The sequence below is a fragment of the Pseudophryne corroboree genome, chromosome 9, assembly GCF_028390025.1.
Source record: "Pseudophryne corroboree isolate aPseCor3 chromosome 9, aPseCor3.hap2, whole genome shotgun sequence".
NCBI lineage: Eukaryota > Metazoa > Chordata > Amphibia > Anura > Myobatrachidae > Pseudophryne > Pseudophryne corroboree.
The window spans coordinates 436,004,213-436,030,876 of record NC_086452.1 but is presented as its reverse complement, the minus strand read 5'-3'; the positions used below and the strand labels follow the sequence as shown (position 1 = coordinate 436,030,876).

At 45.7% G+C, this 26,664-nt stretch overlaps 1 long non-coding RNA gene across 2 annotated transcripts in view; it reads left to right on the top strand.

The window, feature by feature from the left end:
- Positions 1-26,130, top strand: part of LOC134957117 (uncharacterized) — a 38,978-nt gene extending 12,848 nt beyond the window's left edge. The window contains exons 1-4 of one of the 2 annotated variants that reach the window (XR_010186475.1): positions 12,585-12,807; positions 22,169-22,238; positions 23,645-23,696; positions 26,029-26,130. This is a non-coding gene — a long non-coding RNA (uncharacterized LOC134957117). Of the gene's footprint in view, positions 1-12,584; positions 12,808-22,168; positions 22,239-23,644; positions 23,697-26,028 lie in introns of those variants that run through there. The other variant, XR_010186474.1, reaches the window with a different exon arrangement.
- The last annotated feature ends 534 nt before the right edge of the window (positions 26,131-26,664 follow it).

Here is a 26,664-nt window from a genome sequence, read left to right as displayed (position 1 = left end):
TGCAGTGCACATGGTTTTGCCCAACTGCTAAAAAATTTCCTGCTACGATCAAATCAGAATTAGGCCCATTGTGCTGTAACACAGAGCAACATATAAAGGGGGTCATTCCGAGTTGTTCGCTCGGTAAATTTCTTTGCATCGCAGCGATTTTCCGCTTAGTGCGCATGCGCAATGTTCGCACTGCGACTGCGCCAAGTAAATTTGCTATGCAGTTAGGAATTTTACTCACGGTTTTTTCTTCGTTCTGGTGATCGTACTGTGATTGACAGGAAGTGGGTGTTTCTGGGCGGAAACTGGACGTTTTATGGGTGTGTGTGAAAAAACGCTACCGTTTCTGGGAAAAACGCGGGAGTGGCTGGAGAAACGGAGGAGTGTCTGGGCGAACGCTGGGTGTGTTTGTGACGTCAAACCAGGAACGACAAGCACTGAACTGATCGCAGATGCCGAGTAAGTTTCGAGTTACTCAGAAACTGCACAGAGATGTCTTATCGCAACATTGCGAATCTTTCGTTCGCAATTTTAAGAAGCTAAGATTCACTCCCAGTAGGCGGCGGCTTAGCGTGTGCAAAGCTGCTAAAAGCAGCTTGCGAGCGAACAACTCGGAATGACCCCCAAAACTATGATCAATGTCAACAGTTGTCTGGTCACCATTGGTTACAGCACATGGATAAAGGGGGGTGAGGGGGGGAGTGGAGCATGGGTAATTGTGCTGTATCCCATAGTTACCTATCCGATGTGTGCCTTCATTTTCTTTACTCTAAAAGTAATCAAATATAATTGATTGCTAGGAATTAAAATATGTATTAGCACAGTTACTTGAGCACAGGTGTTTTACGCATAATGATATTTAATAAACCTTTCTTTTGCTGTCTGGTTATCAACTTTATTGAGAACAATAAAAAGAACTTTCCAAGCTTAGTTTGTCTACAGATGGGAGTTGTTCTGCTTCATATGTATTATAATGTAAACTGCCAATTATACAGAAAGTTCTTTTTCAATATAGACTTCAGATATAATAAATGATTTGTATATTTGACACAAGATTAATACTGATGTAGAGCAGACCATGCATTCCCGGCACGAAAATGACTAGACATTAAATATGTCATTAAAAGTGCATTACTTTAAAAGTATCATAAACATTAAGCACTTGGTTTTATTTTCTTGTGTACAAATAATGAGTTAAATGGTAGAAAACCTGGCATACTAGTTTTCTTAGTATACAGTATGTAGTAGAACAGACACATGTCCGTAGCACCAGGAAAGTAATTGCTCAGGTTAGAGACTGGGGGTGGGATGTATGACGCATCGGATTCTGCATGCAGTGCATCCCGCCAGTCATCACAAGCGTAACGCATTTTATAAATGCCATATGCTTGAAGAAAATCGCAAAGGACAGCTCTCCCGATAAGATCGGTATACGGATGGTAGGTCGACAATACTTAGTACACTATTGGTCAACGTGGGAAAAGGGTTGACACAGCAAAAGGGTCGACACGGGACAGCCCGACAGATGAAAAGCTCGACATGAGTTTTGTACAAGTTTTTGTTTAGCTTTTCCATACTTTACCATCCACATGGACTATGGGGGTCATTCAGACCTGATTGCTCGATAGCTGTTTTTTTGCAGCGCTGCGATCAGATAGTCGTCGCCTATAGGGGAGTGTATTTTTGCTTTGCAAACGTGCGATCGCCTGTGCAGCCGAGCGGTACAAAAAAAGTTTTGTGCAGATTCTGAGTAGCTCAGAACTTACTCAGCCGCTGCGATCACTTCAGCCTGTCTGGGGCCGGAATTGACGTCAGACACCCGCCCTGCAAACGCTTGGACACGCCTGCGTTTTTCCAACCACTCCCAGAAAACGGTCAGTTGCCACCCACAAACGCCTTCTTCCTGTCAATCTCCTTGCGATCGGCTGTGTGAATGGATTCTTTGTTAAATCCATCACTCAGCAACGATCCGCTTTGCACCTGTACGAAACGCCTGTTCATTGTGGTGCATACGCACGTGCAGTTCGGACCTGATCGCAGCACAGTGAAAAAACATAGCGTGCGATCAGGTCTGAATGACCCCCATATTTGTGAATAGTAACCTGTCCACAGCATGGCGGGCTGGTGCTTGGAGAAAACACCTATTTCTCTAAGCACCATTTCACCACATCTTTTCTAATGAATGGGACATAAAGTCCAGCTTTCTGGTCCCAAACATGTATGATGGCGGGATGGCGGAACAGGACCCTCAAATACGGCATTGGAGGTAAGCATGAACTGTTCTGTAATGTTACTTCCATATTTCCAAATACATCAGAGAAGCTTAGAAAGTGGAGATGCAAAACATTGGTGGTCATTCCGAGTTGTTCGCTCGGTAATTTTCTTCGCATCGCAGCGATTTTCCGCTAATTGCGCATGCGCAATGTTCGCACTGCGACTGCGCCAAGTAAATTTGCTATGCAGGTAGGTATTTTACTCACGGCATTACGAGGTTTTTTCTTCGTTCTGGTGATCGTAATGTGATTGACAGGAAGTGGGTGTTTCTGGGCGGAAACTGGCCGTTTTATGGGTGTGTGAAAAAACGCTACCGTTTCTGGGAAAAACGCGGGAGTGGCTGGAGAAACGGGGGAGTGTCTGGGCGAACGCTGGGAGTGTTTGTGACGTCAAACCAGGAACGAAACTGACTGAACTGATCGCAGTGGCAGAGTAAGTCTCGAGCTACTCAGAAACTGCTAAGAAATTTCTATTCGCAATTTTGAGAATCTTTCGTTCGTAATTTTGCTAAGCTAAGATTCACTCCCAGTAGGCGGCGGCTTAGCGTGTGCAATGCTGCTAAAAGCAGCTTGCGAGCGAACAACTCGGAATGAGGGCCATTGTTTGAGGAGCTGGGTGTACCAGCGTGTTCCATGCTGTTTCCATGCTACAAAGAGAAGACTTGATGGGCGTGCGTCTATGATTGTGCCATATAGACAGTAAGGAGTATTCACACAAATGGCAGATTTCTGTATTCTTGTAGCTTAGCAGGTACCAAAATTGTCTGAATAGAAAGTTTTTCGTCTGACTAAACTCTCACCACGTACTGTATAAGGTGTGATGCTGAGTTAGACTATGCTTGCATAGCATAAGGTGCACAGATTGGCACTGTGCATACCAACAAAGAGGATACATTTATACAGTACGTGGCTGAACTGACCTGAGTGTATCTGGTACTTGCACATCCTTACCACTGGAGAGGCGCAACAGTCACAGGGCAGAAAGGAGAGTGCAAACCAGAGGCAGTTTAAGAGAGAAGGGGACGGTGTGCAGTCCCCATGCAGGCCCACACCACTTTCCTGGTGATTACAGTGATGGTGATGGAGTGGTAAGTGTAGGTTATAAGTGCAAAGGGTGTGCGTGGGCCTCCACATCCTGCAACTATGATACTGTACATATGCCCATGGTCAGAATGGCCCACCAGGGCACAGGGCAAATCCCCAGTGGGCCTCACTGCCCAAGGATCTGGTTCCAGACCAAGCTCTTAAATAATACACTGTTACTCTATTAGTGGGTCAGTTGCTTGGTGGAGCAAGACCACAAACTGGTGGCTACCACTGTATTTCCCCTGGTGGGTCCTTTATGCCCCAGTCTGACACTGGATAAGCCCATGGAGCAAACAGTAAGGACCTGCAGACACGAGCAGACGGGATGCGGTCAATTTACCTACAATCAAAATCCTAACGGTCAAAATACTGACAACCATTGACTGACGGTCAAAATCCTGATGGGTTACAGTCAGAGCCAACCTTAGGCATAGGCAAACTAGGCAATTGCCTAGGGCATCTGGTATGCCTAGGGGCACAAGCAGCTTCTGCTGATTAAAATGATATGCGGCATGCCTATATTCTGTGTATAGCATTCTGTATGCAGATACAGTCACAGTCACACAGTATATAGGCATGCCGCATATCATTTTAATCAGCGGAAGCTGCTTGTGCATCCTAGCCACATAGCAATGCAAATATGCATTTTCATAAAAAACAGGCACCCGACGTTAGCAAAGCTGCCAGATGATTCACGCCAGGAACTATATGTGTCATTATGTGTATAAGGGCAGTAATAATGTGTAACATATGTGTAAGGGGCACTATGTGTGTCATTATGTGTATAAGGGCACTAATAATGTGCGGCATATGTGTAAGGGACATTATGTGTATCATTATGTGTATAAATGCATTACCAATGTGTGGCATTATGTGTATAAGGTGCTCTACTGTGTGGTGTAACGTATAGAAAGGGCACTACTGTGTGGTCTAATGTGAATAAAGAGCAATATAGTGTGGTGTAATATGTATAATGAGAATAAAGAGCAATATGGTGTGGTGTAATGTGAATAAGGAGCAATTCAGTATGATGTTATGTGAATGAGGGGCACTACTGTGAGGAGTAACGTATATAAGGTAAAGTGGTACTACTGTGTGATGTAATGTGAATAAGGGACACTATCGTATGATAAATTGTGAATAAAGTTGCACTACTGTGAGGCATAAGTTGAATTGGGGGTACTATTGTGTGGCCATGCCCCTTGCCAGCAAAAACACATACCTTTTTGGCCTGGTGCTGGGAAAGGGGTGCAGGGTCAGAGGCGGAACTAGCGGTGGTGCTAGGGGCACCAGCCAAAATCTTGCCTAGGGCATCATAATGGTTAGGGCCGGCTCTGGTTACAGTCTATAGATAGACAGTTAAAAGATAGACAGTCATTAGGTAGACACCATATAGTCAACAGTCAAAAGTCAGACAGGGTCAAAAGTTAGACAGGGTCAAAAGTCAAACAATCAAAAGTCAGAGTTAAAAGTCAGACAGAGTTAAAAGTCAGACAGTCAAAATTCAGACAGGGTCGTAAGTCAGACACACACACAATTTTTTTGTTTGTTGTTTTTCTGTGTTTTTTTTACAACTTTTTTCTCATTTACTATCCATGTCACAAACTATTACCTTTTAGTAAAGTTGTGGTGAGCGAAGCAAGACATCGAGCCCGAAGCATGGTGAGCGTAGCGAGCACTCGAGGGGACGAATTTCACCAAATTTGGGTTCAAAATGTTTAAAAACACAAACGAATAAAAATATATATTTTTTCCTTTTGTGTCTGACTTATGACCCTGTCTGACTTTTGACTCTGTCAATCTTTTGACTGTCGACCATATGGTGTCTACCTAATGACTGTCTATCTTTTAACTGTCTATGTGCTATACCACACTCATCCCGACAAGGTCACAATTCCGACATGGTCAAAATATTGACTTTTAAAATACCGACATTTAAAATGTCGACAGGTCAAAAAGTCTACATGAGTTTTTCCTGATTTTTTTCATTGACACCGACTTGTTCATACTTTACCATCCCTGTGGACCTGGAGGGGGGAATATAATAGTGTGCCGAGTGTAGCGAGGCACCACGCGCTCGCCATGCAAGGGAACGCGGTACACTTATACGGTGTCCATATCGAACTATGTTGACATACACACAAAAAACTATCAAAAACTTGTGTCGACTTTTTAACCTGTCAACATTTTAAATGTCGGTATTTTGACCTTGTTGGTATTTTAAATGTTGGTATTTTGACCTTGCCGGGATTTTGACCGTCGGTCAATTGTTGTCAGTATTTTGACCGTCGGGATTTTGATTGTAAACCACACACAGAAACATGCTTATTTGCCTGGTAGGGTGCATTTCATTTGCCCCTTCCACCTCGGTATGTGCATAGCTCTGTATATGGATGGATATACTGTATACTAGTTTTGCATGGCTATTCTGTTTTTGTTGTTTAATCCCATTTTGCTACCAACCCTGCATTAACCCTATAGTAACATACACAATATACAAGATCCTCAGCACAATAAACTATAATCGTAAATGAAAGCTGTAAAGTTAACAATGTATTTTCTCCTTCGTCCTAGAGGATGCTGGGGACTCCAAAAGGACCATGGGGTATAGACGGGATCCGCAGGAGACATGGGCACATTATAAGACTTTGAATGGGTGTGAACTAGCTCCTCCCTCTATGCCCCTCCTCCAGACCTCAGTTAGATTCTGTGCCCAGAGGAGACTGGTCACACACTAGGGGAGCTCTACACAGTCTCTCTAAAAAGACTTTTGTTAGGTTTTTTTATGTTCAGGGAGCACTGCTGGCAACAGGCTCCCTGCTTCGTGGGACTGAGGGGAGAGAAGCAGACCTACTTCTGTGAGTTGATAGGCTCTGCTTCTTAGGCTACTGGACACCATTAGCTCCAGAGGGTCTGATCACTTGGGTCGCCTAGCTGCTCGTTCCCGGAGCTGCGCCGCCGCCCCCCTCACAGAGCCAGAAGATTGAAGACAGGTGAGTAACAGAAGCAAAGAAGACATCTGAAGGCGGCAGAAGACTTCAGTCTACCTGAGGTACCGCGCAGCGGTTGCTCTGCGCGCCATTGCTCCCGCACACACAGGCACTATATGGGTGCAGGGCGCAGGGGGGGGGAGCCCTGGGCAGCAATATATACCTCATTTTAAGGTACTGGCACAGTGTATCAGTGCATAGGCACTGTTAGGAGACCCCCGCCAGTGAAAATTAAAGCGGGACCGAAGCGTGCCATGTAGGGGACGGGGCTTTGTCCTTCAACTCTGACCAGCGCCATTTTCTCTCCACAGCTTGCTGCAGAGACGCTGCTCCTGGCCCTTCACTGCTGTCACAAGTAACAAGGTGCTAAAAACAAGGGGGGGGGAGGGGGGCGCACATAAAATTGGTGTTGGTTGTTTATATAAACAAGCGCTTATAGGTCTCGGGCATTGTGCTTTTTTCAGACCGGTGGGGCGCTGGGTGTGAGCTGGCAAACTCTTTTTCTGTCTCTCTGAAAGGCCTTAGTGTGGGACTGTCCCCTTTAGCCCAGTGTGTTTGGAGGTCTCGGTACGTGTGTGTCTACACGGCAAAAACTGAATGCTCTTCCCAGGAGGAGGTTAGTGTGAGAGCTGAACAGAATGAAGGAGTGACTCTGTCGGCACCGCCGACTGCGGATTGGTTTGAGATGTGGAGTGTGTTGAATAACAGTGTGGATTTGCTGCATAAGAGGTTAGACAAATCTGAGTCTCAGAACCAAGTATGGAGACAATCCATGGGAGACGTGGTGCCACTCACTCAGGCCCCCTCGGGGTCCCAAAAACGTTCATTTACCCAGATAGCTGACACTGATACCGACATGGATTTCCGATTCCAGTGTCAACTATAATGATGCTAAGTTGCATCCTAAAGTGGCTAAGAGTATTCAATACAGATACCTGTATCTGTACCTGAGACAAGGGTCTGTATGTAAGGGGAAGAAACCTGAGGTAACGTTTCCTCCCTCTCATGAACTGAATGCCCTTTTTCAAAAAGGCTGGGAAACGCCAGACAAGAGGCGGCACATTCCTAGGAGAATTGCTATGGCATACCTGTTTCCTTCTCAGGATAGGGTTGGGTGGGAGACAACACCCACGGTAGACAAAGCTCTGGCGCGATTATCCAAGAAAGTGGCACTACCGTCTCCTGAAATGGCGACCCTTAAGGATCCTGCTGATCGTAGGCAGGAGGCTACCTTGAAATCTATTTATGTCACGACAGGTACGCTGCTCCGGCAGGCTGTGGCTTCGGCGTGGGTGAGTAACGCGATTGAAAAGTGGGCAGATAACTTGTCATTGGAAATAGACACCCTGGATAGGGGTAGCGTGCTTTTGACTCTGGGTCATATCAGGGACGCTGCAGTTTATCTGAAGGAGACGGCGAGAGATATTGGCCTCTGGGATCAAGGGCCAATGCCATGGTAGTCTCAGCTAGAAGGGCGTTGTGGACTCATCAATGGAATGGTGATGCTGATTCTAAGAAGGCTATGGAGGCTCTGCCCTGTAAGGGTGGAGTTTTGTTTGGTGAAGGCCTCGCGGACCTGGTTTCTACAGCTACAGTGGTTAAGTCCTCTTTTCTTCCTTTTGTTCCTCCACAGCAAAAGAAAACGCCCCCATATCAGATGCAGTCCTTTCGGTCGCAGAAATTCCGGAAAGGACGTGGGTCATCCTTCCTTGCGGCAAGAGGTAAGGGAAGAGGAAAAAGATCGCCGGCTGTGGCAGGCTCCCAGGAGCAGAAGTCCTCCCCGGCTTCTGCCAAATCCACCGCATGACGCTGGGGCTCCCCTGCGGGACTCCACACCGGTGGGAGCGCGTCTTCAGCTCTTCAGTCAGGTCTGGGTTCTCTCGGGCCTGGATCCTTGGGTGCTGGAAATTGTGATCCAAGGATACAAGCTGGAGTTTCAAGACGTGCCCCCACACCAAATTTTCAAATCGGCCTTGCCAGCTTCTCTTCCGGAAAGAGAGGTAGTGTGTACGGCAATACAAAAGCTGTTTCAGCAGCGAGTCATTGTCGAGGTACCCCCGTCACAACGGGGAGAAGGGTTTTATTCAAGCCTGTTTGTGGTCCCGAAGCCGGATGGCTCGGTCAGGCCGATTCTGAACTTAAAATCCCTCAATGTGTATTTGAAAAGTTTCAAATTCAAGATGGAATCTCTCCGAGCGGTAATCTCCAGTCTGGAGAGGGGGGGGGGGGATTTTATGGTGCCAGTCGACATAAAGGATGCTTACCTACATGTCCCCATATATCCTCCTCATCAGATGTATCTGAGGTTCGCTGTTCAGGATTGTCACTACCAATTTCAGATGTTGCCGTTTGGTCTTTCCACGGCCCTGAGGATTTTCACCAAGGTGATGGCGGAAATGATGGTGCTCCTGCGCAAGCAAGGGGTCACAATTATCCCATACTTGGACGATCTCCTGATAAAGGCGAGATCAAGGGAGCAGTTACTAAAAAGCGTTGCGCTCTCCCTGCAGGTGCTGCAACAGCATGGCTGGCTCCTAAATTTGCCAAAGTTGCAGTTGATTTAGACAACTCGGCTGACCTTTTTGGGTATGATTCTGGACACCGAACTGCAGAGGATCTTCCTCCCGTTGGAAAAAGCTCAAGAAATCCAGAACATGGTCAAGGAACTTCTGAAACCACCAAGAGTGTCGATTCATCACTGCACTCGAGTGCTGGGGAAAATGGTGGCGGCCTACAAGGCCATTCCATTTGGCAGGTTCCATGCAAGAACGTTTCAGTGGGACCTGCTGGACAAGTGGTCAGGGTCCAATCTGCAGATGCACCGGAAGATAAGTCTGTCCCCCAGGGACTCTCCTGTGGTGGCTCCAAAGTTCTCACCTTCTAGAGGGTCGCAGGTTCGGCATCCAAGATTAGATTCTGGTGACCACGGACGCGAGTCTCCGAGGTTGGGGAGCAGTCACACAGGGACAAAATTCCCAGGGAAAATTGTCAAGCCAGGAAGCTTGTCTGCACATAAACGTGCTGGAGTTAAGGGCCATCTACAATGGCCTGCGGCAGGCAGAACAGCTTCTTCGCGGCCTACCCGTCCTGATTCAGTCGGACAACATCACACCCATGGCGCACATAAACCGCCAGGGCGGAACAAAGAGCAGAGTGGCGATGGCAGAGGCCACCAAGATTCTTCGCTGGGCGGAAAAACATGCAAGCGCTCTGTCAGCGGTCTTCATTCCAGGAGTGGACAACTGGGAAGCAGACTTCCTCAGCAGACATGATCTCCATCCAGGAGAGTGGGGTCTTCATCAAGAGGTCTTTGCAGAAGTGACAAGTCATTGGAGACTTCCTCAAATAGACATGATGGCGTCTCGCCTCAACAAGAAGCTTCAGACATATTGTTCCAGGTCAAGGGACCCTCAAGCAATAGCAGTGGACGCACTAGTGACGCCGTGGGTGTTTCGGTCGGTCTGTGTTCCCTCCATTTCCACTCATTCCAAAGGTGATAAGGATCATAAGAAGAACAAGGGTTCAGGCGATACTCGTTGTTCCGGATTGGCCACAGAGGGCCTGGTATCCGGATCTTCAGGAATTGCTCACTGGAGATCCCTGGCCTCTTCCTCTAAGAGAGGATCTGTTACAGCAAGGGCCGTGCGTGTTCCAGGACTTACCGCGGTTGCGTTTGACGGCATGGCGGTTGAACGCCAAATCCTAGCTAGGAAGGGTATTCCCAGGGAAGTCATCCCCACTCTACTTAAAGCTAGAAAGGAAGTAACGGCGAAGCATTATCACCGTATTTGGAGAAAATATGTATCTTGGATCCAAGCAGGCTCCTACGGAAGAATTTCAGCTGGGGCGTTTTCTCCACTTTTTGCAAGCAGGCGTGGATGCGGGCCTGAAGTTAGGCTCCGTTAAAGTGAAGGTTTCGGCCTTATCAATTTTCTTTCACAGGGAATTAGCCTCACTTCCAGAAGTACAGACTTTCGTGAAGGGCGTACTACACATCCAACCTCCATTTGTGCCCCCAGTAGCACCGTGGGACCTTAACGTGGTGTTACAGTTCCTTACGTCACATTGGTTTGAACCTTTACAAAAGGTTGAGTTGAAATTTCTCACTTGGAAAGTGGTCATGCTATTGTCCTTGGCATCCGCAAGGCGGGTGTCCGAATTGGCGGCTTTGTCTCACAAAAGCCCCTGTCTGATTTTCCATGAGGATAGAGCGGAGTTGAGAACTCGTCAACAATTTCTACCAGAGGTGGTTTCTTCGTTTCACATGAACCAACCTATTGTGGTGCCTGTGGCTACGGAAGCCTTGGCTGATTCGAAGTCTCTAGATGTGGTCAGGGCTTTGGAAATTTATGTAGCCAGAACGGCTCGGATGAGGAAAACAGAGGCGCTGTTTGTCCTGTATGTGGCCAACAAGGTTGGCGCTCCTGCTTCTAAGCAGACTATTGCCAGCTGGATCTGTAATACGATTCAGCAGGCTCATTCTACGGCTGGATTGCCGTTACCGAAATCGGTGACGGCCCATTCCACTAGGAAGGTGGGCTCATCTTGGGCGGCTGCCCGAGGCGTCTCGGCATTACAGCTTTGCCGAGTAGCTACTTGGTTAGGGTCAAACACTTTTGCAAAGTTCTACAAGTTTGATACCCTGGCTGATGAGGACCTTATGTTTGCTCAATCGGTGCTGCAGAGTCATCCGCACTCTCCCGCCCGGTTTGGAGCTTTGGTATAAACCCCATGGTCCTTTTGGAGTCCTCAGCATCCTCTAGGATGAAGGAGAAAATAGGATTTTAATACCTACCGGTAAATCCTTTTCTCTTAGTCCGTAGAGGATGCTGGGCGCCCGTCCCAGTGCGGACTCTAGCTGCAGTACTTGTTAGTAGTTATTGCTTATGTTACACGAAGGTTGTGTTTCGGTTGAGATCAGCCTGTTGCTGATTTTGGTTCATGCCGTTAACTGGTGTTTAGTTAAAAGCCATGTTGTACGGTGTGTTGTGGTGTGAGCTGTTGTGTATCTCACCCTTGGTTTAACAAAAATCCTTTTCCTCGAAATGTCCGTCTCCCTGGGCACAGTTCCTATAACTGAGGTCTGGAGGAGGGGCATAGAGGGAGGAGCCAGTTCACACCCATTTAAAGTCTTAAAGTGCCCATGTCTCTTGCGGATCCCGTCTATACCCAATGGTCCTTTTGGAGTCCCCAGCATCCTCTACGGACTAAGAGAAAAGGATTTACCGGTAGGTATTAAAATCCTATTTTTTTCAAATGCAATAAATAACTTAAAAATATCTTAGTTTAGACAACAAAATAAATGTATACATTTACAGGTTGAGTCTCCCTTATCCAAAATGCTTGGGACCAGAGGTATTTTGGATATGGGATTTTTCCGTATTTTGGAATAATTGCATACCATAATGAGATATCATGGTGATGGGACCCAAGTCTAAGCACAGAATGCATTTATGTTACATATACACCTTATACACACAGCCTGAAGGTCATTTTAGCCAATATTTTTTATAACTTTGTGCATTAAACAAAGTGTGTGTACATTCACACAATTCATTTATGTTTCATATACACCTTATACACACACCCTGAAGGTCAATTAATACAATATTTTTAATAACTTTGTGTATTAAACAAAGTTTGTGTACATTGAGTCATCAGAAAACAAAGGTTTCACTATCTCACTCTCACTCAAAAAAGTCCGTATTTCGGAATATTCCGTATTTCGGAATATTTGGATATGGGATACTCAACCTGTATTATAATCTATAAGCAAAAGCATTCAGTGTGTAGAATTTCAGATGCAAAAAGCCAATTATCTTGGAATTTCCATACATTACGCCTGCAGAGTGCGTAATTCTTATTGTTACTTTTCTGTTACTGCTCAAAATTTTTTTAAATATATTGTTATCATTTTTTTTCAAATGTATCACTAAGTATTATCTGGATTTAGTACAATAGCTGTGTATAGAGAACACTGCGCTATCCATCATTTCTCTCATTACTTGTTGGTCTTTGATAAATACAACAGACAAATGGTAGTATCGCCACTGACAGTTTTTCAATAAACTCTGTGTGGTTCTGTGTCAGAGCCATCCCTTCAGTGACAAGGCCTTTGTTCTCTATCAGTCAGATTTCCTAGTTCACACATCAAAAGTGTATCTGTGTACTTGTAATACTGAGAAAACAGTTCAAAGGGGTAAGGGATTTGCTTTAACTCCTTAATATGTCATTTCCATAGCTGTTACAGAAACCGGGCACATGGGAGCTGCAAGGCCATAGGAGCAGAGAAAAGTTCATTAGAAATCAAGTGATCTATGGAATGTTAACCGAAGAAGCCATATTGTGTTTTCTCTCTGTTCTGTGGTACTGAACGAAGCATGAAAGAAATACCAGTTATAGATCGCTAATAACAAGCAGACTTGTTTAAAGCAAGGCTGACGTAACCTAAATCAACCAGTCAGAAGCAGGTACAGTACAGTGCAAAGTACACAGGCCCACACCTGTCTAGGGAAAGACGAGCCCTTGTACGGTACGACCAAAAGGGTGTTACCACGCACCCCACGCTTCTTCATGCCTCCTAATGACAGGGTCTGATAGATTAAAATAGGTTATTCAAATATAGTACATGTTTGGTTGCTAAGGGTTACAACCTATAGTCGCCATGCTACTGAATAATCCTGGAGGCATGCACATAAATATAGATATTACAGCCACGGGTGTAGCTATGGTCCAGGAGCGTCATTGCTATGGGGCCCAGGGGCATAAGGGGCCCAGTCTTGGGGCCTGACCCAACTGCACCCAAGTCTCAAGTTGTCCACCTGGTTCCTGTATATTCTCGCTAACTACTGTGTGGCATAATGTTGCCACATACTGTTAACTTGGGGCACTACAATTTGACATAATATGAACTGGGGTACTGTATTGTATAATGTAAACTAGGGCACTATTATGGGGCATAACATTAACTAGGATACCTCTACTGTATAGTTCATAAAATGAGCTAGGGTACACAAGGTACCAATTGGAGCATGCCAGAGATGTTGGTCAGTGACTTTCACCACACAGGAATCTGTTCCCGGATCAGGCACAGTTCCAGTGACTTTGGGGATAATTCAGACCTGATAGCTGTTGTGCAAATTCGTAAGGCAGTCGATTACAGATCATAGTGCATACAGATCATAGTGCGCACATGCGAGCCCAGACTGCAAAAAAACCCCATAGTGCGCACATGCGAGCCCAGACTGCAAAAAATCCTCAGCGGATGTTTGAGGGTGGTAAGTGGCTGTTTTCTAGGAGTGTCAGTAAAAACACAGGCGTGCCCAAGCGTTTTCAGGGAGGGTGTGTGACGTCAGCTCCGGCCCCGATCAGCCTGATTGTATCACACTGTAGAAGTAGGTCCTGGGCTATGCACAGACTGCACAGACTGGAAAAATCATTCGATGGCGGCGGCTATCTGATCGCAGACCTAAGCAAATTTGTAGAGGAGCGATCAGGTCTGAATTACCCCCCATGACCACACATCTGATTTGGGGCAAAACAGCTCTGAGACTGGTAAGTGGACAGTCGCTGTCCTGAACTTTATGACCACTGAGACTTTCCCCACACATTTATACCCCTTTTACACCAACCAGCATATAACACGGGTTATTGCACATGAACGCGCATAGGCCATGTAGCTGGCTGGTGAAAATGGTCCGAGTTGGAATAATTTGGGTTGAGTGACCCAGTATTCCAACTCGGGTAGCTTGCGGGGTTGAACACGGGTTCAACCCGGCAAGCTGTGCTATGTAAACGGAAGACATGTCGATGCGAGCCGTCTCCGTTTACACTGTATGAAAGGGCGACGCTGGGAGATCATGTCACCGGCAGCGTCACCCGGCAATATGCGGGGATGGTGACTGCAGATAGGAAAGGGGGCTGATACGGGTCGCAGCCGGGTAGCACCCGTGTCAGGCTCCGGGCTGCAACCCGCGTAAGTAGGTGGAAAAGGGGTATCATGTTCAAGGCAGCCTAGTGTTGCAGTCTTATTGCACCCCACAGTTTGATTGTATAGGAAATTATCATTGTAAAATGGCAGCCTCGCCTGGTACGCTCACAGGTGGGATGAAAAATACATGGTTCTGACGCAGGGGCGTAGCCAGAAATTTGTGGGCCCCATAGCAACATTTTGAAGGGGCCCCCGTCCCAGTGCTTCTTGAGCGACACCTCTCCACAGCAGGTGTTAAGTTTAAGCCACATAATAGTGCCCTAGTTTGTTTTATGATCCATAGTAATGTCTTAGTTAATGGTATGCCCCATAGTAGTGCCCTAGTTCATTTTATGATCCCTATCATTTTCCCAAGTTCACATTATGTCACATTGCAGGGCTGCCAGTACACAGTATGCAACACAGTATCCCCAATTCACATTATATCAAACAGTGTCCCCAGTTCATATTATGCCACACTATAGTGCCTCCACTTCCTATTGTGCCACATTACAGTGTCCCAGTTCATATTATGCCACACTATAGTGCCTCCACTTCCTATTGTGCCACATTACAGTGTCCCAGTTCATATTATGTAATATTATAATGCCCTCCAGTTAATTTTCTACCACATTACAATAAACAGGTCCAGGGACATCATTAGATAAATTGTAGGCCCCAAGGCAAAAGATCGTAAGGGCTCTTATGTACCACCCAATGGTGAAAACTGTTTATAACACATGTAACTTTGACAGCAGTTATATGTGTTATATACATTTTCCACCATTGGGTGGTGCACTCCCTGCACCTATGGTAGCTACGCCCTTGTTCTGATGTCATGTTAGGACCCTACTCCTAGCATTAGGTCATTGCAACAACCCCATTTTGTGTCATCTCTGCTAGGTGTAACCTATTCCACTTTACAGATCAGGGCAGTACCCAAGAAAGGGAAGTGTTTGAACCCAGATAGGTTTTGTCTGAGATGGGCCACGTTCCTCTAGAGCAGGGCTGGCCAAACCAGTCCTCGAGATCTACCAACAGTTCACATTTTACAGACCACCTAGCTGGTGCACAGGTGTAGTCATTACTAATTAAGATGTGCAGCATTCATTCCTAACTGACAATTCTACAGATCTCCAGGAGGCCTGGAAAACATGAACTGTTGGTAGATCTCGAGGACCGGTTTGGCCAGCCCTGCTCTAGAGCATCTGTCTCACTTCCAAAATACTTCAGAGACGCCCCGGACAGCTCTTGTCACTGTTGAGAACACCTCTGTATTGCTGTGCCGTGTAGAGTGGCGGTTAGAAGGAGATCATGGCTTTTAACTGGGTCCCCCTTAGAAGGGTGTGTGGTGGGCATCACCACACTCCACCGTGAATATCTAGACCCTGCCTCACTCTGTAGGGGAAATGGCTATAGCCACATGGAGGCGTGGCTGCATCTCTCTTTCATATAGCAGCCCTACTCCAGACCACTAGGGGGACCAGCATAGCGGTAAAAAATTATTCCGAGGTGGTTCTGCAACTTTAAAATTAAAATTCTACTGAATCTCCTCAGCTTTGTTTTCAGGATATATAGTTTTCATAACTACCACGATTCTTTCCTTAATTTCTACACTTGAAGCAGAGACCCGTGGGCTTACAGCATCGTATAGCTTCATAAATGAACATCTTTTTATGTTACTCTATTAAGAGGTGTTACAACTTGTAATCGGAAGAGGCTGAGCAATTCATATTTCATTGTTTAAACATTCTGTCTTTTTAAAGGGCTCTATCCCCTTAAGACGTATCTCTTGGTTTTTTACTATTCTCAAAGCCTACTTATGTTTTCAAGGCCTGCGTTCCATTAGTAAGCCTGTGTTAAATTTTTCATAGTGTTAGACAATTAAACTTGGTTATGAAAGCAAGATTTCAGCTTTCAACTGCGCAATACGAACTCCGATTTCTCCCTTTGTGTTTAATTTCTGCTGCCATTTCAATTAAAAATGACTAGTAAAAATTGAGAGGATTTAATGAAAAGGACGAGATGAGTTACGGGGACAGAACATAAAATGTAACCCCTTTGACTTCAAAGGGGAAATATACATATTGTGCACAAATTGGATGCGTGATCTAAAAATCTAACGTGTGAAATTTAGAGTTTGGGTATGAATAAGTCAATATATGTATTAATCCGTCTGTGTTGATTGACTGCTTCGTTATGCACCGTATCAGCAGTTGGCAAGAGATGTGAAACAAAATGCAGACTGGCAAGCCGGTGATGGGAATGACTTGATATTCATATTATGACCGAATTACTTAAAGGACAGCTACGGCGGCAGGTGGCTGCCAGGCAATGTTAGTAAAGGTGAGGCCTGTCAAGGACCCCTGTAGCCGGTAGCCAGACACTCATGCTTTGGGGACTGGGGTTGTTAATGACTTTTTGAGTAATTCTAACTATGAGATCATTTATATTACGTGATTGTGGGGGAGTTACATCAAACCTTGGAGAGAGATAAATCACCCAGTGTGTACCCAGCTTTAGAGGGTGACCCATCTCCGTGACACGCTGCTTGGTAAGAAAGTTCCAGTTGCTATATTACAGGAGTCCAAGCTCCACATAGTTACCCACATTTCAGAGACAATAACTTTAATCCTAGCCAAGGGTCGCACTAGCCAAGGGTTGCACTAGCCAAGGGCCCCATTACTTGAGTGACACTTTTACGTGCTACCGAGGCCATCCTGTGAGACCCCTATAACAAAAGGGCATTCATATTGAATCCGTCTTGTTGCTTTATTCCAGACAATGCTGCAACTGTATATGTTACTAGTATACAGGACTTTAAGTTTTATTCTTATTCTGATGCTAGCCGTCATTTACAGTGCACCGACTGGCCGCAACAAATACTCTAATGCTTTATAGGGATAGACCATGGGGGTGATTCAGACCTGAACGCTGGGCTGCAAACTTTGCTGTAGTAGTTGCCGCCCCCAGGGGGAGTGTAAAATCGCCATGCAAGTGTGCGATCCCATGTGTATGCCGAGGTGCTAAAATCCACCGTGTGCAGTCTCTGCGCAGCCCAGGACCTACTCCTACAGTGCGATTACATCAGGCTGATCGGGGGCCAGAGCTGACGTCAGATACCCTCCCTGAAAACGCTTTGGAACACCTGCATTTTCCGGACACTCCCAATAAATGGTCAGTTACCACCCACAAATGGCCTCCTCCCGTCATTCACCTTGCGAACGCCCGTGCGATCGTATTTTTCGCACCATCCCGTCGCTGACCGGCGATGCCTGTTGTTGTCCGATGCGCATGCACATTGCGGTGCATTCGCACACGCAGTTAGGACCTGATTGCCGGCTGTGCGAAAACGCACAGCAACGATCAGATCTGAATCACCCCCAATGTTTTACAGACGTATTGCTAATTTACTATTTATGTGTAGGATTTCATTGCAATTTATTTAGTGTAACCTATATAGTGTGAGCGTAGTCCTTGTAGAGATTTGAAGAGCTTGCAATTGAGAGTACTGTGTGCTGTAGGTGTGTTCTTTATATGGATACAGTAAAAAATGTATATTGTGCATATTTGTTGAACCAAAGTGTTCTGTACTGTAACTCCATGCAAACCCCTTACCAATAAGACTATGGGGGGCAGTTTATCGCAGCGGTGCGATCGGGTCCGATTGCCTCTGCCTGATTGCCTCTGCCTGATTGGCAGGCAGAGGCGGTCGCTGGGCGGGGGGGACGAAATGGCGGCGTTCGGCCGGACCATGCGGGGGCGGGCCGCAGCAGCTGCGTGATGTCACACGCAGCCGCTGTGGGCCAGGGAGCGACGAGTAGTTCCCGGCCAGCACGCTAAAGCTGCGCTGGCTGGGAGCTACTCCTAAAGTGCAAAAGCATCGCCGCTGTGCGATGCTTTTGCACTTCTGCTGGGGGGGCCGGCACTGACATGCGGGGCGGGATAGCCCTGTGCTGGGTGTCACCCCGCATGTCTATGGACATGATCGTAGCCCTGCAAACCTTTGCAGGGCTACGATCAACTCGGAATGACCCCCTTTATTGTAAGTGTAGCATATAACTTTCATTATTTATATTATGGCTGGTTTAGGCCTAAGTTTGAAACAAAGCAGAAAGAGCTAGAAAATGGGGTACATTTCATATGCAATATGCCTCCTTTAAGAGCCTCCCAACACAGCTCACCACTGTGTAAAAAGTAAAGCAATGCATGTCCATAGAGCTTTAACTAGGGGGTATGCAAGCGGAGGACCGTCTTTATGTATGGGCTCAATGGGCAGTTGCCCAAGGGCCCCAATAGTATAAGGGCCCTAAGCTGATAGCTGAGGATCCCCTTTTTCCAGGGGTACCAGATTTTTTAAGATTGGCCCTGGGGAACCAGAGATATCTGAGATCAAAGCAGTGGACCCCATCCAAGCCTGTTAATTGCTCTTCCTAGACAAATATATCAGTTTCTGAGAATCCAAAAGCTGGGACTCTCCCCTTTCGGTGGACACTGGCAGCTTGTCTCTATTATACCCAGAACCAGAGATATCAGCCTTCCAGCAGTTGGTCCCTGCTCCAGCTCCGCACGCCTGGTATGCAGTTTTATATTTTCGGCGGTGGCTTCAGGGCCGGTGCTAGGGTGTTCGGCGCCCTCCTGCAAACTATAAATTTGCGCCCTCCCATACTTTACAAAGGGACAGCGCGCTGAATAAAAGGATGTGGTCTAGGGCTGTTTCTAGACAATTTGGCTCCCAGTGCGAGATTTCAAAACGCCCCCCCATTTACATTTTAAAAAAGCGTCCCCCCCCCCCATAGCTATAAAAAGAAAAAGCATGGGCGCGCTCCCGGCAAGGGGGCGTGGCCTCATTGATATGGGCATGGTCTCATCTGATATCATCACGGCCACCACAGGCTGAAAAAAACAAACATCAAAAGTCCCCATTTTACACATTACGGCAGGCAAGAGTCCCCATTTTACACAGTGCGGAAGGCTAGTGTCCCCATTTTACACAGTGCGGCAGGCAAGTGTACCCATTTTACACAGTGCGGCAGGCAAGTGTCCCCATTTTACACAGTGCGGCAGGCAAGTGTCCCCATTTTACACAGTGCGGCAGGCAAGTGTCCCCATTTTGCACAGTACAGCAGGCAAGAGTCCCCATTTTACACATTACGCAGGCGAGAGTCCCCATTTTACACAGTACGGCAGGCAAGTGTCCCCATTTTACACAGTGCGGCAGGCAAGTGTACCCATTTTACACAGTGCGGCAGGCAAGTGTCCCCATTTTGCACAGTACAGCAGGCAAGAGTCCCCATTTTACACATTACGCAGGCGAGAGTCCCCATTTTACACAGTACGGCAGGCAAGAGTCCCCATTTTACACATTACGCAGGCGAGAGTCCCCGTTTTACACAGTACGGCAGGCGAGAGTCCCCATTTTACACATTACGCAGGCGAGAGTCCCCATTTTACACATTACGCAGGCAAGAGTCCTCATTTTACACAGTACGGCAGGCAAGAGTCCCCATTTTACACATTACGCAGGCGAGAGTCCCCGTTTTACACAGTACGGCAGGCGAGAGTCCCCGTTTTACACATTACGCAGGCGAGAGTCCCCATTTTACACAGTACGGCAGGCAAGTGTCCCCATTTTACACAGTGCGGCAGGCAAGTGTACCCATTTTACACAGTGCGGCAGGCAAGTGTCCCCATTTTGCACAGTACAGCAGGCAAGAGTCCCCATTTTACACATTACGCAGGCGAGAGTCCCCATTTTACACAGTACGGCAGGCAAGAGTCCCCATTTTACACATTACGCAGGCGAGAGTCCCCGTTTTACACAGTACGGCAGGCGAGAGTCCCCGTTTTACACATTACGCAGGCGAGAGTCCCCGTTTTACACAGTACGGCAGGCGAGAGTCCCCATTTTACACATTACGCAGGCGAGAGTCCCCATTTTACACATTACGCAGGCGAGAGTCCCCATTTTACACATTACGCAGGCAAGTGTCCCCATTTTACACATTACGCAGGCGAGAGTCCCCATTTTACACATTACAGCAGGCAAGAGTCCCCATTTTGCAAGTACGTCAGGCAAGTGACCCCATTGTACACATTACGCAGGCGAGAGTCCCCAGTTTACACATTACACAGGCAAGTGTCCCCATTTTACACATTACGCAAGCGAGAGTCCCCATTTTACACATTACACAGGCAAGTGTCCCTATTTCACACATTACGCAGGCGAGAGTCCCCATTTTACACATCACGCAGGCACGTGTCCCCATTTTATATAGTACGGCAGGCAGGTGTCCCCATTTTATACAGTACGGCATGCAAGTGTCAAGTTGGTAGGGAGGAAGGGAGAGGGAGGGGGGGAGAGAGAGACTACTTACATTTGAAGAGGATCTTCCCGCTCCTCTGTGGTACTGCAGTCTTCTGGTTCCGTGTAGCCCCGCCCCCTTTTCGTCCGTGAAGCTCCGCCCCCTTTTCGTCCGTTAAGCTCTGCCCCCTTCGTCCGATCAGTTAGGGCAGGATGTACTCAGCTGCCTTCACTGCGCTCCCTTTGACATTCTCCATGGTAACAGTTCTCCTCCCCCAGCCAGCGCTGCCATACGCTCCCTGTTGTTTTGTCCCTGGGCTACCCCTCGCTGGTACCTGTATTACACTTGCTCCGCCGTGGCAACTCAGGTCTCAGCGTCGCTGATGCCTCGCTCCCCCTTTGCTATTTTCTTGTGCATGCGCACATGCCACAGCTTGGGATGTCTGAGTGGCCGCGGCGGAAAAGAGGCGGAACAAGTGTAATTCCAGCGAGGGGAGGCCCGGGTAGAAAACAATGGGTAGCGTATGTTAGCGCCACCTGGGGGAGGAGAACTGTTACCGTAGAGAATGTCAAAGGGAGAGGAGGGGAGGCTTTAATCTGCCAGCGCCGCTGCCTGTCATACAGTGACAGGCACAGCAGCCGGCAGCAGGGGGTGACAGGACGGCACAGCAGCGGGGATGCAGTGCAGGGAAAGCGCCTCTCCTCCCTGGCGCCTACCTGCACTGCATCCCTTTGCTGAGCGGGTAGCGCCGGGCCTGGGTGGCTTGCTCTGACTCCTGACCTCTGATCCCCATTCCCCAGTACCTTCTGAAAGGTGGGACTCTCTAGTTTTTAATTTTATCCCATTAAAAGCTAAGAAATCTATTTCTAGGAACTGGAGATATCTGCAGTCAAGCAAGCTGCCCTCCCACAGGAAAATGTACTGGGGCCCCTTCATTCAGCCCAATACCCCTTCTACAGTTTAGTGTTCTTCCTCCCACCCCATCTCCCACCATCTGTGCAGTTAAGGAGTAATTAGCAGATATTACTGCTCCAGGTCCTACATGATGAACCGAAGACAGAACACCCCCTACCACCCACGGGACATCAAAGCTGCCACTGATAGCACCCCCCACCCCTACTGCTGCAGGATGGGTAGAGGCCTCAGTGTATTGCTTTGCCCAGGGGCCTACACTGCTATTAAAATGGTCTTGTGGAAGCTGCAGGCTCAGGGTGCAAAGCTGAGGTGGAGTTACCATGTCTCCTGTATTTGGCTTGCAGGATGTTTGGAACACCATCCTGCATCCTGCAGATTCACCGGAGAGATTCTTTGCACATCCCTATCTCAGCTTCCAGGTTTCGGTGGTGACTAGGTCCACGGATGTCACATGTGCGAGGGCTTGGTTTGCGAAGAGTGGCCACGTCCCTTTAAAATTTTAAAAACAGTATGTGCGGCACCACATTTGTAATTGAGCCTTAATATGTCTCTTGCATGATTTATGGAGTCATGAAATTTATTTTAAAAAAAAAATTCTGGTAGATATTTTCTTAGTCAATAGTCATTTATCCACTCTTCCAGCATGTGTTGGATGTCTACTCATCCCGAAATGATATGTGGCTGGCTACCCAGATCGTATCTACAGTATAAGGTAAGTTTTACAATCTCAAGAGGATAACAGTGCTATAAAGCGATACTGAATTACATTACGGATTTATAGCACTACACAATGGGGGTCATTCCGAGTTGTTCGCTCGCAAGCTGCTTTTAGCAGCTTTGCACACGCTAAGCCGCCGCCTACTGGGAGTGAATCTTAGCTTATCAAAATTGCGAACGAAAGATTCGCAATATTGCGAAAAGACTTCTCTGTGCAGTTTCTGAGTAGCTCGAGACTTACTCTGCCAGTGCGATCAGTTCAGTGCTTGTCGTTCCTGGTTTGACGTCACAAACACACCCAGCGTTCGCCCAGACACTCCTCCGTTTCTCCGGCCACTCCTGCGTTTTTCCCAGAAACGGTAGCGTTTTTTCACACACTCCCATAAAACGGCCAGTTTCCGCCCAGAAACACCCACTTCCTGTCAATCACATTACGATCACCAGAACGAAGAAAAAACCTCGTAATGCCGTGAGTAAATTTCCTAACTGCATAGCAAATTTACTTGGCGCAGTCGCAGTGCGAACATTGCGCATGCGCAATAAGTGGAAAATCGCTGCGATGCGAAGAAATTTACCGAGCGAACAACTCGGAATGACCCCCTATGCGTATAACTATCACGTTAGGTGTAATCTTGCTTGGAACAAATACAATTGTCATTAGTGTCATTTACTTCCAGTTCCTGACAATCAGCCAGCAAAGTGTCAGCAAAATATTTTGATAGTGTGAATTTATTTGTCAATAAAATGTATGGTATCAGTAACATTACAATTATATTTTACTTACAGGTTAACATCCAATGGTATTGTAGTGTGTGTCTGTGTGTTTTTTTAATTCTTAATCTGTGTGTTGCACAAACACTGTTAGCAGACAAAAAGCCGTTTTGAGAAATTGTAATATATGACTATAGATATTTCTGTATTATTAGTCATTTACAGACCAGAAAGGAGACAATTTTCTCTTGAAGATGAAAAAAAAAAAAGACTAAAAAAAAAACCCCTTTGCAAAATAATAAGTTCAATTTGATTTAGCATTCTCGGAAAATTGTCACCATTTGATCATAATTCAGCTTATATGTTCCATTGTGTTTATACACATAATGAATGTGTTCTGAATACCTATGCTGAACAGATTGTGATTAGAAACTGAAATTGTCGCCATGAAGCAGGTGCGATTATTTCTTTTTTTGCTACAAAAAAAATAGAGAATTACTGATATTAAAAAAAAAAACTGACACACACTTTTGTAATGTGATTGACATATTGAAAGGTGAATGACACCAGTATGATGGATTATGCTTCATGTGGAGGCTTTATAATATATAATTAGAGTTTAAAAACTATTTTTTAATGCATTTTGGAGATCTTTTTATAATCATTCTCGGGGGAAACTTTTCTCAATAGAATGTTCAAGCGCAAAGAGGTTACATAAGAGATTCGTGGCCTTAGAGAAGAGGTAAGGATACACTGCAGTCATTTAATTGTTTTATATTCGTGGTTTTCAAAGCTTTTGCTATGGAGGCTTTCACCTACCTACTGTTTGACATCAGCCCCTTCCCATAGATTTATATAAGGGCTGGTCCTGCAGTGATAGCAAGAAAAGCCTATTTGCATAGATCTCCATAAAGGCTGGTCCTACAGTGGTAGACCATACCATTACCTACTAATTCATTTCATTTAAACTACTGGCGTTACAGAGCAAGGCAAGAAGGGCAGCAGGAGCCTATTCCTAAAAACTTAATCAGTCACAGAAAGGTAGGGGCTTAGGAATCTACAAATATAGTGAAAATCCACGGCTGTAAACCCCTCAGCTGTGGGCCATGGTAATTCATTAACACGGTTAAGACCAAGGTAATCGTACGTCTGGCATCCTTGTGGTCCTTGTACAATATATAGGGGTCCCTATGACCCTGACCAGTATAAAAGAAAATTTAGGAAATATATAGGGGGAGATGTACTAAAATGAAATTTAGTTAGTTAAAACCTATTACAGTGATAAATAGTGCTCCAGCCAATCAGCTCCCAACTGTCATTTTTGAAACACGTTGATTGGCTGGAGCATCATTTATCATAAGTTTTAAATAGCTAAATCTCTTTCATAAATGTATATTTCCAATTACAAATACACATTATGGAGTCTATTCAATTGATGTCGGATCCTTTCCGACGGAAATGATCCGTCATTTCAGTATTCAATTTGCGGCCAAATCCGACAGGTTTTGGCCATTTCTGACAATGTCAATCCGATTTTTTTTAAAGTCGGATTTGACATTGTCGAAAACAGACCAAAAACCTGTCGGATTTGGCCGCTAATCTGCCAAAACACGTGGATCCGCGGCTAATCTGCCGATCCACGTGTTTTCCGAAAAGTCAGAATTGCCGACAAGTCGGAAACATGGCAGGCCCATTGAATGGGTCGGATAAAAAAAAAGTCGGAAACTGACATCTTTCAGACTAGTCGGCAGATCCGACTAGAATTGAATAGACCCCTATAAAGTTAACACAATACACAAGTCACAGGGAAAATGGTGTGGCGGCCATTTTCATGGTGATTTGTGCATGCTCAGTAGAGATGTCGCCAGGGCTATGTTCCCGGAGACCTGTGTATGAGTAATAAACTCTAGGACAAAGCCAGAGTCTCCTGTGCTAGCAGAGAGGAGGGGACTTGATCAGATCCTGCACAAGGGCCTTTTCCTTTCTTAAACCACCCCTGAACTCTGTTAATGACTATAAGTATTTGTGCTTGCACATGGATGGTACATTTGCCCCCTACACGCAGGTGTACCCTAGCAATGCGTCATTCTGAGTGGGAGCTGTCATGAAAGTTGACAGTAGTCAGTTCAGTGCATATGTTTGATGAATATACTGTAGTTTTCTTTATGGTAAATTCTTTTTACAGTAGTAAAGAAGTAATTAGGCTGGTGTTTGCATTAACAATTTGCTACAAAAATAAGGATATTTGATAACAATGGCCTCCCACAACATCATTCGTTTCCTGTTATACTCTGTGCTGCTGTGAATATTCCAGTCCTCTGATTGGTTACAGACTGTTCTATCCACTCACACTTTAAAACAGAGTACACTTTGAGCAGGAGATGATGGATATAGGGGGTCATTCCGAGTTGTTCGTTCGTTATATTTTCTCGCAATGGAGCGATTAGTCGCTAATGCGCATGCGCAACGTCCGCAGTGCGACTGCGCCAAGTAAATTTGCTATGCAGTTAGGTATTTTACTCACGGCATTACAAGGTTTTTTCTTCGTTCTGGTGATCGTAATGTGATTGACAGGAAGTGGGTGTTTCTGGGCGGAAACTGGCCGTTTTATGGGTGTGTGCGAAAAAACGCTACAGTTTCTGGGAAAAACGCGGGAGTGGCTGGAGAAACGGAGGAGTGTCTGGCCGAACGCTGGCAGTGTTTGTGACGTCAAACCAGGAACGAAACTGACTGAACTGATCGCAGTTGCCGAGTAAGTGTGGAGCTACTCAGAAACTGCTAAGAAGTGTCTATTCGCAATTTTGCTAATCTTTCGTTCGCAATTTTGATAAGCTAAGATTCACTCCCAGTAGGCGGCGGCTTAGCGTGTGCAAAGCTGCTAAAAGCAGCTTGCGAGCGAACAACTCGGAATGAGGGCCAATATGTATAGAGGCTTATACTCTAGTCATTTACATTTACTCATTAATATAAATGTATCCAGTGCAATTGGTCTTACAGTACATTATAACATACATTATAATGTCAACATTTTGTTATAATGGAAAGGAATTTACTATATATCTTGTTTTCTACAGATGTTGTTGATGTTATTTCATCAAAGAGAGAAAAATGGCATGAAACATAAAGACATCAAATTAACTTAATTTAATTATTTATTCATTTTCCTTTGAGATTGTCTTGACACTTTAGCAAAATGATTAAATATTACCAATTAAAAAACAGATTATTAATCATTTTTTCATTTTATTTTGTTACTATTTCTTATTAACTATGTATTCGGTAGATATATTTGTAAAATAATGTGAAATATTTTTTGACACCAGTTATGTCATTAAAAGAACTTTATTAATTTAAAACGGAACTACTGTATTGGTGGGATGTAATGGTGTCCAAGATTGCGGGAGAGGAGGGATGATGACCGATCTCTGAGGTTTTTTTAAAGGAGCAATCACTTACAATGCAAAAACATGCCGTGTAAGTGATTTACCCCTTTCAAACATGTCAGAGATCAGCTGGCATCCCGCATATCCGGCAATCTCAGACACCATTAAATCCCGCCGAACAGTGGTGTAAGTTCGTCCCAGTTGCCTGGAGGCAAGATAAATATTGGTGCCCCCCTATATATAGATAAATATGTGTATGTGTATGTATGTAGGTATGCTTATTTGATTAATCTATCTAACATGCAATTACGAATAAAATGAAAAATT